Genomic DNA, 13,005 nt, shown 5'->3' on the forward strand with positions numbered 1-13,005 from the left:
AACAGTGTCTACCTCCCGAAACCACCGAAAAGAGCAAGAGAGGTCTTCGTTCTCATGCGTGACCGTGCGGAGAACACACACGAGTCTGCTGCCTTTGCCTCTATTGCGCTCTTGCAGAGGTAAGGGTCCTTGTAAGGTGCATCCCAGGCTTGTATTGGTAGCGTCAAAAGCAGGATTCATTTCTTCCCTGTGTATCTAGCTTGTTTTTGATATCAACTTCCAGATCTGGTCTGAGCCAATGAGAAGGCACATACCTTGTTTAAACTCCATGCCTGGGAAAGCGATGGTGTGAACCATTGGCCTCCCCTCGGCCGTCACTTGCTAGGCGGATTTGCTTGTCAGCCAAAAAGATGTCGCTCGGACACTCGTCCGTTCTATGGTCTTCGGCGGAGCAGAAGAAGCAAGACAGAGTCTGTACCTTGTTGTGCCGGATGGCAGCGGTTGGAATAGACTGCTGCTTCTTAAGCCCTTTGTCAGCCTCCTCACTTCGTTGAGGATTGCTGAACTGGAAGCTTCTTTCTCTGCACTCGACTTCCACTCGCAGGTAAGACAGCGCATATTCCACGTCCTGGGCAGAAAAACTCTCACTGCTCGTGAAGGCGGTGCCCACAGCAAGGCTCTGCTGTTTGAAGTTCTCGACAATAATGTCGCCAGGTATCACCGTTAGAGCACTTCCTTCAGCATAGCCATATAAGAAGAAATTCTAAACCGAAGCTTTCGATTCCTCGTCGGTTCACTTAAACGCTGTCATACAGCTTGCTAAAAGCAGCCACGTTGCTGGCTGTATCGACAGGCCTGAGCTTCCGCACATTTTCAAAATGATTCAGCTCGATCACTTGGGAATTGCGAAGGCGATTCTTCAAGATATCAAGAACATGTTGGTTATACGACTGTCACTTGCAGGCCAGGAACGACTTCAGCAGCAGCTCCATCAAGAAGCGAAAGCAAGTACTGAAAGCGGTCAGTATTGGGCAGATGGGTATTCCCGTTAATGGAGCGGCGAAACATGCCCAAGAAAGGTTGCCACCACGTTATTGCTCCGTCAAAGCGCAACAGTTCTAGTTTGGGGAGATGTGCTCCACACTCACGATTAGGTGGTTCGGGCTGTCCGGTAGACGTCACAGCTCGGCGGTCTCCGCAGGCGTCATACAATGGAGGAGCAATCTGGAGCATCGAAGATGACCGGAACACCTCCATGGGATTATCGAGTAAAGCCAGTGTGCTGGGCGCTGCGTCTTCATACACCATGACCGAAGCATAGTTTTCCGCTGCTTGTTCGTCGTTCAGGTGGGCTTCGACCTTGGTGTTAAGTACGGACAATGCTGCATTGCTCGCTAGAAGGCCCCCGTAAAAGACACGAAAGGCGGAAAGGTCCAACTGCTGAGGCTGTAGCAGCTGGCCCACCTCGCTGATGATCTTCGTGTTCATAGACCGAAGTGACGCGCGGTTGCTCTTGACTCGATCCATGCCGGTCGTTGCTGAAGAAATGCTCACCCAGCTTTTTACAAGAAGGTTCGCCGCTGTGATGGCTAGCTTCCCGGATTTTCGGCATTAAGGTTACGGAAACAGAAAGCCGTTCTTCAGTGTTTGTTGCCGCCGTGAAGAGAGCGACGCAAAGCCGTGCACGGTAGTCCAAGCGCAGCGTTCCGAACTCAAGCGGGTCCTTCTCGCAGTCCCCGTGCGTGCAAACGTGCCACTTTTTTCTCGACGCCTGTATCATCATCATATGTATTGTCCATTTTGGTGGCAAAGTAGAAATCTGCAAGGCCCTACAGAGCAAAAAAAGAGAAAAAAAGAAAAAAACAAAAAAGCAACGTTTCATAGTGACAGGAGATGCCGTACCACGGTCGACAAACTCTTTTCTCAAAAGCAAAGCAAAAAACGATTCCATTCCAGTGTAAAAAGCCAGGGTGGGAAGCTGGTGAAAAATGAACACTTCACGTACGAATTGCAGCAATAAACGAATGATGCAGCGAACGTCTCAACACAGGAAATGCAAGTAAGCAGGCTCACAAGAACAACACATGCAGAACGGAGGCCGCCGGTGACCCACCCATTTCTGAAAATACCAATCACCACCGGCGTGGGGAATGTCAGTGCATTTGACAAGTTCACAGAAGCCTTAGGGGAGCACACGCGAGCAACGTGACCAATTACAAGAATATGTACCTTGAGTAGCCAGGTATGCCCTCTGTGGAATTTGCCATAAAATCGGTCCGCAGTAAGGGTAAAGAAGTTTCCGTGTATATCACCAAAGTATGTCATTGCAGAATGGAGCACGGAAAGAAATGGGGAAGAAGAAATTTTAGAGTTAACTAAGCTCTACAAGAACCAACGTGGTGGGGAAACTGGGCGCATGGCAATGACCACATGAACGGCGCGTTCGCGGTAACAAACGTACCCCCCAAAAAGGGCTGAAAACTGCAGTAAACACCCACCGACTCTTCACTAGAGTGGCAGGCGGGAGTGGATGTGTACTGGGAAGACAGCCGCGATTACGCTGTGTAGCTGCTGTAGTTGCTGTGGGGAGATTGCGAGGAGCACAACGTCACGGAAGTTTGAACGCACAGGTATAGTGCCCTCCCTTTCCCTTTTATCTCGCCACAACCCGCCAACTTATGTTCTTAACAAGGGTGCACTGTAGCACACCTTCTGCACTGATATAAGCGTGCGTGCTTCTAGGCTTCATGTTACTCAGTTGGAGACTAGTCCTCCAGTCGAAACGTTAGTAAGCCACTGTTTTTGTGTTAATTCGTGAGTCAGCCATTTTCTCTAGTATATATGCATATATAAATATATATATCAATATATATATGTATGTGTGTGTGTGTGTGGGTGTGCGTGGGATGCATTTATGGAACGTGGAGCGGTAAGAAAAATATATCATGCGCTCATGCGGCCCTGGACATGACGATGATGCCAGCAAAGGGAGATTCACGTTTGTTCTTTAAAGAATATGGCTGGCCGCACCAGGCATAGGGCGGTCGGTGACGATGCGGCTGTCACCACTTCAGAGACTCTACACCTTACCGGCTGTCAAGGACGTGGAGCCAGCATGCTTCTACAGGGTAGAGACGTTGAGCGGTGAGCCTGGCTCAATCGGGTAATGTTCACTCAATTCGAAGTCGATGGCTGAAGGGAGACGTTCTGTGCCCTAGCCTCCTCCGCTGTTTTCTGCGGCAGCACGAGAGGACCCTTTGGTTCCAGGAGACCCCGAAGCGAAGAGATGCATGCAGGTTCTCCCACCACGACGGGCACTGTACAGCGACTGGGCGTCTATCTCTTTTGTTGGGGTGTCAGGGAGGTTCTCGCTTCCTGAACAACACTGACCCTTATCTGGGATCTTAACCAACTTGTCACGTCTTCGCTCTTCTGCATGGAAGTTGTCGGATCTGTCGATGTCCTGTTTTCGAGAAAGAGCGGCCTTTTATCTAGTGTCTACAAACTGTGTTTGTTCTTTGCGTCTACTGAGATGTGATTGTTTGTCGAAGCATGTGCAGGATATTTACTGACTGTGATCCCCGATTGTCCATATTGTACCGAAAACAAGGACGATGCAGTTGTCTTGAATGAGAGACACGTTTATTGGAGCGAACTTGTGCTCCCCTAACAACTCAAAAGAATACAGAGGCGGCGAAGCAGCGGTCAACAAAGTGACTTGCGTCGGCGAGCGTCGCAGAATCAAATGCCCCGGCGTCTGCTCTGCAGGCTTTTTATCCTTCGGCGCGCGTGGTTCTCGAACCGTCGATTCGCATCGAGAACATTGTAGATCCAAGAAGATTATTCCAGGCTGTTCACGTTAGATCGGAATGCTCTCCCTATCAGAACAGATAACTCATGCGGCAAAGAAAGAAAGAATGGAACACGCGCTTCACTTGGCACAGAGATAACCCAGACCGGCGCAGCAGGGCGGCAAAAGCAAAACACAAATAAACAAATCCCATGCATGGTTCGCGGCAATATCGTTCCAAGGCGAAAGGTACACCAGGCAGGATCGCGTGTACAACCATGACGTTCTTACAGTGGACTGTTTTCGGTGTAGTCTGAAGACGTCCTTGAACTGTCAAGCCCAGTCGTGTTTCTATAGCTTTCATGCTGGGTTCAACTGTTTTTATGTTCCCTGTCACTATGCCCCACTAGAACTCGGAATTACTGGAAATCAATATGCCCGTCACTGCCTGATCCGCACAGTACAGCTGCCGTGTCGACAGAGTGCAACTTTAAAGCATTAATAATCTTTACGTCGGGAAAAGGAATCATCTGGTTGCAGATGGGCGAAACCTCCAAGGCTTCCACGCAGATTGTCGTTATTCCCGTGTTGTCTTTCAGGTGTACTCTAACTTTCTTTAATTGTTCAATTGTCTTTTTTCCTCTGAAGATTCCTAGGGTCTGGACCTCCTCAATGATGAACTCGCACCCTCCCTTCCGGGAGAATTTGGTCGTGATGAATGTTCGCTGACTACTTCCGTCTTAAAGCACTCTGCACCTTTCAGCGCTACGGGAACCAGAACCCTGGGGAGTCAGTGTCTGAAGGAGAACAACACATTACGCTTGTACGCAGGGAATCGGCACGGCGGCGGAAGTCATTTGTCCAATTTGAAGACTTACGAGGTCTTTGTTGCATATTGATTGAACGTGCCGTGATTTGCAAAGCGGTCAGACGATCTTCCTGCTAGTATGCCGCCCGAGGTGTCCTGGCGTCAGGCAATAGAACCAACGTCCGTATTTTGTGAGGAGAAACTTCTTTCGTTCATTTGTGATGTTCTTATCTCAGCAAGATTATGTGTACTGAGGTCCAGAACTAAAGGTAGTTTTGCGTCTTCTTAGTTGTGGCTGCTGCAGAATGTCGAAGTCTAAAAGTTCCTGTTCGAAGATGTTCCCCTGGTTCGTCATTCGCCTCAAACTTCTTTCTTAAGGCGAGTTCAGCATAGCTGTTTCCAGGCACTCAAGTTCATCTTCGAACTGTTTATTGTGGTCTGTGGGTTGGTGATGACGCTCCACTCCAGTTGACGTTGAAGCATTATACGAGGTTTTTGAATGCCGGTGGTACCTTAGGACCAGGTCTGGAGGGAGTGCCCTCAGAAGTATCTCGCGTAACATATCAAAAAGGTGTCTGGGCTCGTGCCAAGTGCACTCAAGCTTCTACAGTGTATCTGCACGTCGTCGTAACCCTTTCGCAGTTTCGTTGCGTCACTTGATGACGAAACAGGTGGTATGTCAATCAGAGCTCGCCGGAGGTCTCGGGCAATAAGTGTCTTTTCACCGAACCGCTTCTGAAGTATCTCGATCGCGTCATTGTAGCATTTTAGGCCATGGGCAGTCCAGAAACTGACACATCCGCGGAGCTGGTAAGAAGGCTACTCAAGTTGTAAAATTTATCCGTCGACCGCCGTTCAGAATTGTTGTTTATAGAAGGGTAGAAGAGACTCCATAATCTGGTCCAGTTCCGGCGGTCTCCGTCAAACTTTATCGGGTCTAATGTTAGTAGCGTCTTTCTGGTGGGTGTGGGACTGCTATGACACGATCTCGTACAGAAGAGAAAACGAGAGACTCACCAGCGTGCTGGTCTCAAGATCTGTAGCGAAGCTCCGCCATAATCTTGACAACCTTGTCACTAAAACAAAGTCGCGTTGGAGGTCTCTTCTGTTCCCATTTCCTCCATCGCTTCCAGAAAAATGTCGTCGTCAAGCTTCTGAATGGGTCGATGCATGACCTCGATCCTTATCAACGATATCGCTGTGGCCATCGCTGTGGTTAGGGTGCCACTTCGGCGGCCGTCTTCTGTCTCCGTCAAGACGGCTGAAAGCTTGTCTCGAAGGGCAGTTCCTCGCGGCAGCTGCCGCTCAATCGAACTCATTATTGGTCCTTGGAGGTAGGTCCGCCGGTCTCTCAAGAAGAAGCGGTCGAAGAAAAGCTGTCGGTCCTGCTTCTTGGTGTCGGCCTAGCATACACGAGTCCCGGGTCGTTGCGGCACCAATTTGTGGGATCCGTCGACCCCCAAGGACGAGACTCGAGCGTCAAGGTAGGAAAAAAGCGACCATCAAGGTCTGCATTTATTGGAACACCGAGCGGTAAGTTGAAGAAGAAGAGAAAGAGTGCGGGTGCTCATGCGGCCCTAGACGTGACGATGATGCCAGCAAAGAGAGATTGACTTACTTTTGTTCTTTAAAGACAATGGCTGTCCGCATCAGGTATATGGCGGTCGATGACGATGCGGCTACGACACCTTCAGAGAAATTCTACAATATACACACACACATCTATATATATATATATATATATATATATATATATATATATATATATATATATATATATATATATATATATATATACATATATATATATATATATAAGTTAAAAGAAAAGGTTCCTGGCTATGAGGTTAGCTGTACGATAGAGAAGTCAAACTGAAAAACAGAACAACATTTATTCTAACGTTTCTATCGGGGGCCGGTCTTTTTCAAAGATCTTTGAAAAAGACCGGACCCCGGTAGAAACGTTAGACTAAATGTTATGTTTTTCAGTTTGACTTCTCTATCTTATATATATACATATATATATACTTGAGAAAATGGTAGACGCACGATTAAAAACAAAAACAGTGGTTTACTGACATTTCGACTGGAGGACCAGTCTTCATCTTGAGTAACAGACAACGTTGGAGCACGCATGCTTATATAGGTGCAGAGGGTGTGCTGCAGTGTACCCTTTTTTTAACAACATTGGCCGGTTGGGGCGAGGGACAAGGGAAGAGAGGGCATTATACATGTGGCACTATAATGCCCTCCCTTTCCTGTTTCTCGCCCCAACCCGCCAATGTTGTTAAAAAAGGGTACACTACAGCACACCCTCTGCACCTATATAGGCATGCGTGCTCCAACGTTGTATGTTACTCAAGATGAAGACTGGTCCTCCAGTCGAAACGTCAGTAAACCACTGTTTTAGGTTTTAATCGTGCGTCTACCATTTGCTCAAGTATTTCTTCCGGCTCCTTGATTAGTTTTCTTTACTGCTTATATATATATATATATATATATGTATATAATTATATATATATATATATATATATATATATATATATATATATATATATATATTTATATATATATTTATATATATATATATATATATATATATATATATATATAAATATACATATATATATATATATATATATATATATATATATAGCGAATCAGAAAATGGGAAATGAGGGGCTCCGTTGACTAAGACAGAAAATAAAGTTTTGCAGTCAAGAAAACCTCGGAAAGCAAAGGGGAGGTTGCGGTAGGTCATAGAAAGAGATGAAGAATTTTTTGAGTCGAAAAAAAAGTGGTGAGAAAATGCCCGCCGGGTGGGATCCGAACCCACGACCTCCAGAATACTGGTCTGGTGCGATAAGCACTACGCTACCGGCGGGGCTGTTTCCCCAGCGCTTTCGCGGGTATTTATGTTAACGTGTTTTTGTTTCCTGCACTTGGGGGTGGTACCCAGCGCCACTCGGAATACTCGGGGTGAAAGGGACCTTCTTTTTAACCCCCGGGCCGTGAATCGAGTGTCTACGACATGTCGAGAGTGGTCCACCAGCGTTGAACCCTTTTAAGTTCCCTTTGGCACCAAGACTGCCAGAAGAGAGGCCCTCGCTAAGCGTGTAGCGAATCAGAAAATGGGAAATGATGGGCTCCGTGAAATAAGACAGAAAATAAAGGTTGCCAGTCAAGAAAACCTCGGAAAGCAAAGGGGAGGTTGCGGTAGGTCATAGAAAGAGATGAAGAATTTTTTTAGTCGAAAAAAAAGTGGCGAAGATTTCTTCACTGCCAACCCTTATTTCTGTCTATATATGTATATATATATATATATATATATATATATATATATATATATATATATATATATATATATATAAAAATGGTATTATTCATTTATTTCCTCTTTAATGGCTCCTCGGCAGGGGTATTACATGCGGTAGTCAATATTCTAGCAGAATAATAAATTCGGTGGCTGATTTTAAATTGGTGGCATCGGATGGATGCATTGCTTAAAAGGGAAAATCGTTCCATTCGATGGCTGTTTCAGTAAAGGTTCAATGAAATGCGCCGAAGTATGAACATGCTACAGGCGGCGTTGGGCCGCTCGGACACCCAGCTCCAGAAGGACCTTGTGACTCGAGCGGCTGAAGTCGTCGCAACCCTCCGGGTCGTGCCCAGATCGCCCTAACCCTTTATGTAAGTAAAAGTTATTTTTCTCTCTTTCTCTCCCCATAAAAATGAATCAGGCGGTACATATTTGGACTTGTTCAATGCATGCTGAAAGCTTAGATTGATGAGCGTCTCAAACAGCACATGCGTACTCCAGTCTGTGTGGAACAAAGGTAGTATAGGCTAGTAGTTTAACAGTGACTGAGGCGAATATGAGGGTACAATGTAAGTAGCCGATGACCCGGTTAGGTGCATTTGGTATATGTGTAATGCGAACACACCATGACAGGTATTGAGAAAAGGTAATGGCCAAGTACTTTGATGACAAAACACATGATATAACTGACCCATTGAAGAAGTAGTGGAGTAATTGTTATGAGTGGTGGCGATACAAAGAGGTGTGTGATGTTTTGCTAACATTCATGGTCATTAGCCATTTGTCGTACCATTAAGTAATGAAAGTTAAGTGTGGCTGAAGGATATGTGCGTTATGTGTGCTGTTATTATGACCATAAAATTACAACCATAAGAAAAAACCCTACTGCGGAAGAACTGTTAGTTGGCAACTCATTAAAATATTTTAGGGAAAAAAGAGAGCCCAGAAATGTCCCCTGTGGCAGCACAGAAACCATGTCTGACATAGGCGAAGAAACAGTGATAGATTGCACGATTTATTTGCGGTTAATTACAAAGGATTTCAACCAATTGCGAAGAAGGGTTTACAGTTGGGGCAATTAGGTTTTTAAAAGAGTCGCTGATGATGAATTTCGTCAAAACCTTGTTTTCAAAATCAAGAAACGGGACCTCTTGAGGTAAATTAAGATGAACTGGAACTGATAACGTTAAAAATATTCTACTGGGTGGTGCATAACCTTCCTGTTATTACGCCGAGTTGATAGTGTGAAAGGATGGATTGCTGGTCAAAATCCTTAAGCACGTGAGGGTAAATGATTTGTTCCATTAGCTTGGAACAAATACTGGGGACAGATACAGGTCGATAGTAATTAGAGGAAGATGGGGAACCCTTTGTTAGAACTGAAGCGATCTTTCCAACTTTGCCCTGTGATAGTACCACTACAGGTGACAGGGATTGATGAAATATTCTTGACAAAGTTACACTCATGTTGTTCTGTGTGTTTTTAGTACCTTGAAGTTAATTCGGTAAACACCAGAAGGAGAGGTCACTTTGATAGACTCGATGATTGTCATACTACCACTAGTTTAAAACATTATATGTGTCCCAAGGGTATGGTTAACATCTTCGATAAAGGGGGGATTACCGTCGGGTTTATCAGTGCAATTGGAACAAAATGCAGTATTCAGCGTTTGGGCTGCGAGTTGGCAGGTATAAGGAGGTTCCCTTCGTCACGTAGTGATATGGGCATGCGGGGCTTAGCATTATTGTTTTCCAAAGTTAAGGGGGTTACCAAAGCATTGAAGCCTAAAGGTTTCAGTAGAAAGTGCGCTTGGTTTTATCACCGAGGGATTCAACATCTTACTTTGCTTTGCGATAATTGCACCAGCATGGTTTGAGTTATTCTTTTTGCAATGCAATACAATCTTTTTTTCTTTTTTTGAGTCACTTCAGTGTGCTACCAAAAACGAGGAACATGGGCGTTCAACTATTGTGAGTGTTGGAACATGCTTTTCGATTAGTTCCAGCATGTTATTTTGGAAACGTGACCAGGTTTCTTCAACCGAATGAATATGCGAATTTAGGAATGCAGAAGAGAAGTGGGTACTTCTTCATTGATACCATTGTAGTGGCATCTGTCACACAAGAAGAACTTTTTTTTATTATTATTTTTGAGGTTACTTGTGCCTCCTACGAAGCAGCGAGGGGCGCACGATGACTAAATCTTGGTAAGTGCATCATGCTTGAAAGGTGATTCGGGTGGGAGGTGAACACAGGATCTAATATGTTAAAAGAGAGAGGGCTGTTAGTCTTGTTGGTTAATCAACGAGTTGTGATAAATTAAATGTTAGGCAAGTGTTACGAAGCTTATATTCTGCATTGTTTTTATATATCCTTTGGTATTGGGTCAGACCATATTACAGAAGAATATAAATGCACCAAGAAGAAGAACAGGGCAGTTTTTTTTAATGATTGGCTTAATAGTTCAGTGGTTCATGTAGGTATATCAAAATAACACCGAAATAAAAGAACACATAAAACACCACTGTGCATTTATGTTTGGCTCTAACATTCTATTGCTCCCCTGCCCCATACTTTGCGCTGTTTTTTTTCTATTCTAAGATCCGTAAATTTATTTTTTCTAAAAAATTGTGCACACATATGAACTGAGTTAAGAGTTCGTGGTTTGAAAACGTTTTGCAAATAGCAGCCTCTCTTCAAGTATTCTTTTAGCTTTCGGGTGGAATTTTGAATTTAGACAGACAGACCGACACGCAGGCCAAATGATTCGACTGTACCAATCCCCAACAAACTACCGTCGCAAACGGTGGGAAGCCCTAGTCAAGAGAAGCCCCACAGACAGACACACCGTAACTAACATATCGGCGTGTCTTAGTCCAAGAACGAAGAGCGGAACTAACGGAACTAACAGCCCACCAACACTTTCCCCCTTAAGTCACTAAATCGGATCCTGTGATATTACTACACCCCTCCGTGTGCGGAAAAAGTCCTTGGCGATTAGTGACGTCTTAAACGTAATAGTGCGGAACTTCTTTAAGTGCTTGCCACAGGCCACAGCCCGGCGACATTGGACGATGTCCTTGTTAGAGTGCCACATGTCGGTTGCGGCAAAAAATCTCCCTCAGGGCGGGGTGCCAACACTGATGCAGCACAGCGGATGCGGTGAAGTAACCACGGGCGTCGCCTCCTGAATTTTTTACTGCAAACGCGTCACCCGCTTACCAATGAGATGGAGTGAGAAACCTGTTTCGCTGACATGTCTTTAGATGGGGTCCCGAGCTGAACCGGGATCACCGGACCGTAACTGAATTTGAGAGCGGCTTGGTTCCCAATGCAACCGACGTTCGAGGTGGCCGAAGTAGGGGCACTCTCGCCTGGAATAGAAATCTCAGCGCTCCTGCGGAGCACTACCCTGCGTCGCTCCGAGATATATCGGTCACGTGAATAAAGTGCTGGGTAGCCAACAATATCGGAGAGTGGAAGAAGTAAACGAGAATGGCTTGGTCGGCAGCTCGTCACTGTTTCGTTTGGCATTACCAATACAGGAGGCGATGGCAAGGGATAAGCAGTATGGACAGACTATCCAACATGGCGCAAGTTAACGTGGTGACACCCAGTTGTGCCCGGCACCCGCTGATTTATGCGCGAGGGCATTGCGGTTGCAGGAGTTTCGCATTGCCTTGGCTGGCCCATTTCAATGCGACTAGGAACCTGCGGTGCAGGCGACCCTGCCATCACGGATGCAATGACGCGCCCCGCTGCACTCCCCAATGTTTCGCATTCCAGTTGCGAATTGCCAGGACATCAGAGGGATTCTGCGGTCTTTGATATGGGGGCTCCAAAGAAGGTGTAAGTCGTCCCTGATTGCCTCTACCCTTCACGTTACCTCTTGGCACGGCCCCAGAAGCAACGTTAGCCGAGTTACATCTCATTCTTCCTTGTTCCTGGTACGTTCTCCGAAACGGGAGAAGTGATTGAGGTGCGACATCGGGTGGGCCTACCCTGCGGTAGGACCTGTTTGGCAGTGAGCTTCCCGCACGCTTCTAATGGTTACCTCTATACTTGTTACCCCAGATGCGTGCAAGTCATTGGAGGATGTATTGTTCTAAGCAATCTGCCCGACAGGTTGTGGACCCACTCTTGACATTCTACGGTGGCCGGCTGCAGAATGGGCAGAATAGGCGTTAGGGCCTTTGAGGAACAATTCTGCCTCTCCACGGGGCAGGTGGAATAGCAAGGACACAATGCCATGTGTTGATGTCCCTGAGCAGGCCGCCATAGAATGCCGGCAGGGGGTGTACGTGCTGCTCGGCCGATTGGTGCAAAAAGTGGGGATCCAGTTTGTTGTCGACATCTTGTCGAATTACGATGATTCGGTTAGCATTGCCATAACCTTTGCTCTGGATGGGCTAACGGTCTGCACAGCAGCTGGGGCTGCCTGTACCATTCCGTGTTCCGTTAACCTCAGGCATCGCTGGCGAGAGAGAAACCCTCTTCTGCGGAATTGGAGCGACTGCGTTTTGAAGCTGTGGCAGCCATTCTTATGGTAATCGTTATGAGAATACGAAAAAATTAAATGATAATTGCAATATACATAAAGTGGTTGCGTCGTCGACATTTCCTTGTCCGTAGTTCAGGAGGACTCAGATACAGCTTCCGGCATTAAAACCATTGCACAAACCCACGGTCACGACAGTTTTAGCCCAAGCTCGTTTTCTTTCAGGCGAAACAATATACTGGCGCGGAAGCGGCTTTGCACATTGATTGCGTGGTGTTATACAAACCTTTCGCCTAATACCCGTGAACAAAGAAGTCCAGCCAAAAGCAATGAGGACTCCCTTAAAGAGCTTGCGAGAAACCGCAATGACGTGATGTCAATCCCATCCTATCACTAAGTGCCCCCAAAGCTACTGCAGTGTCCCTGATGCGTGACGACCTAAGGGCCGCCCAAAGGTTTCAACATAACTGCGGCTAGTGCATGAAGCCACCTCTTTGTATAATCGGCGTCCTTTTTTGAGAAAACACAAAGGTTTCGAAAAGGGCAAATATAAGATATTGACACGTTTTAGAGCTCCTCCAAGAAACCGGACCATGCTTAACTTAACCATTGAACCTTATAATGGAAGAAAAAACGAGAATGCTTTGTTT

The 13,005-nt window shown here is 46.1% G+C and overlaps 1 non-coding gene across 1 annotated transcript; it reads right to left on the minus strand.

Annotated features, from left to right (window-relative positions):
- Positions 1 to 7,349: 7,349 nt before the first annotated feature.
- Positions 7,350 to 7,422, minus strand: Trnat-agu (transfer RNA threonine (anticodon AGU)). Its single transcript has one exon. It is a non-coding gene; the product is annotated as a tRNA-Thr (tRNA).
- Between the last annotated feature and the right edge of the window lie 5,583 nt (positions 7,423 to 13,005).

The sequence above is a fragment of the Haemaphysalis longicornis genome, unplaced genomic scaffold, assembly GCF_048455015.1.
Source record: "Haemaphysalis longicornis isolate Haplotype H1 unplaced genomic scaffold, Haemaphysalis longicornis Haplotype H1 scaffold_10, whole genome shotgun sequence".
In the NCBI taxonomy this organism is placed as follows: domain Eukaryota; kingdom Metazoa; phylum Arthropoda; class Arachnida; order Ixodida; family Ixodidae; genus Haemaphysalis; species Haemaphysalis longicornis.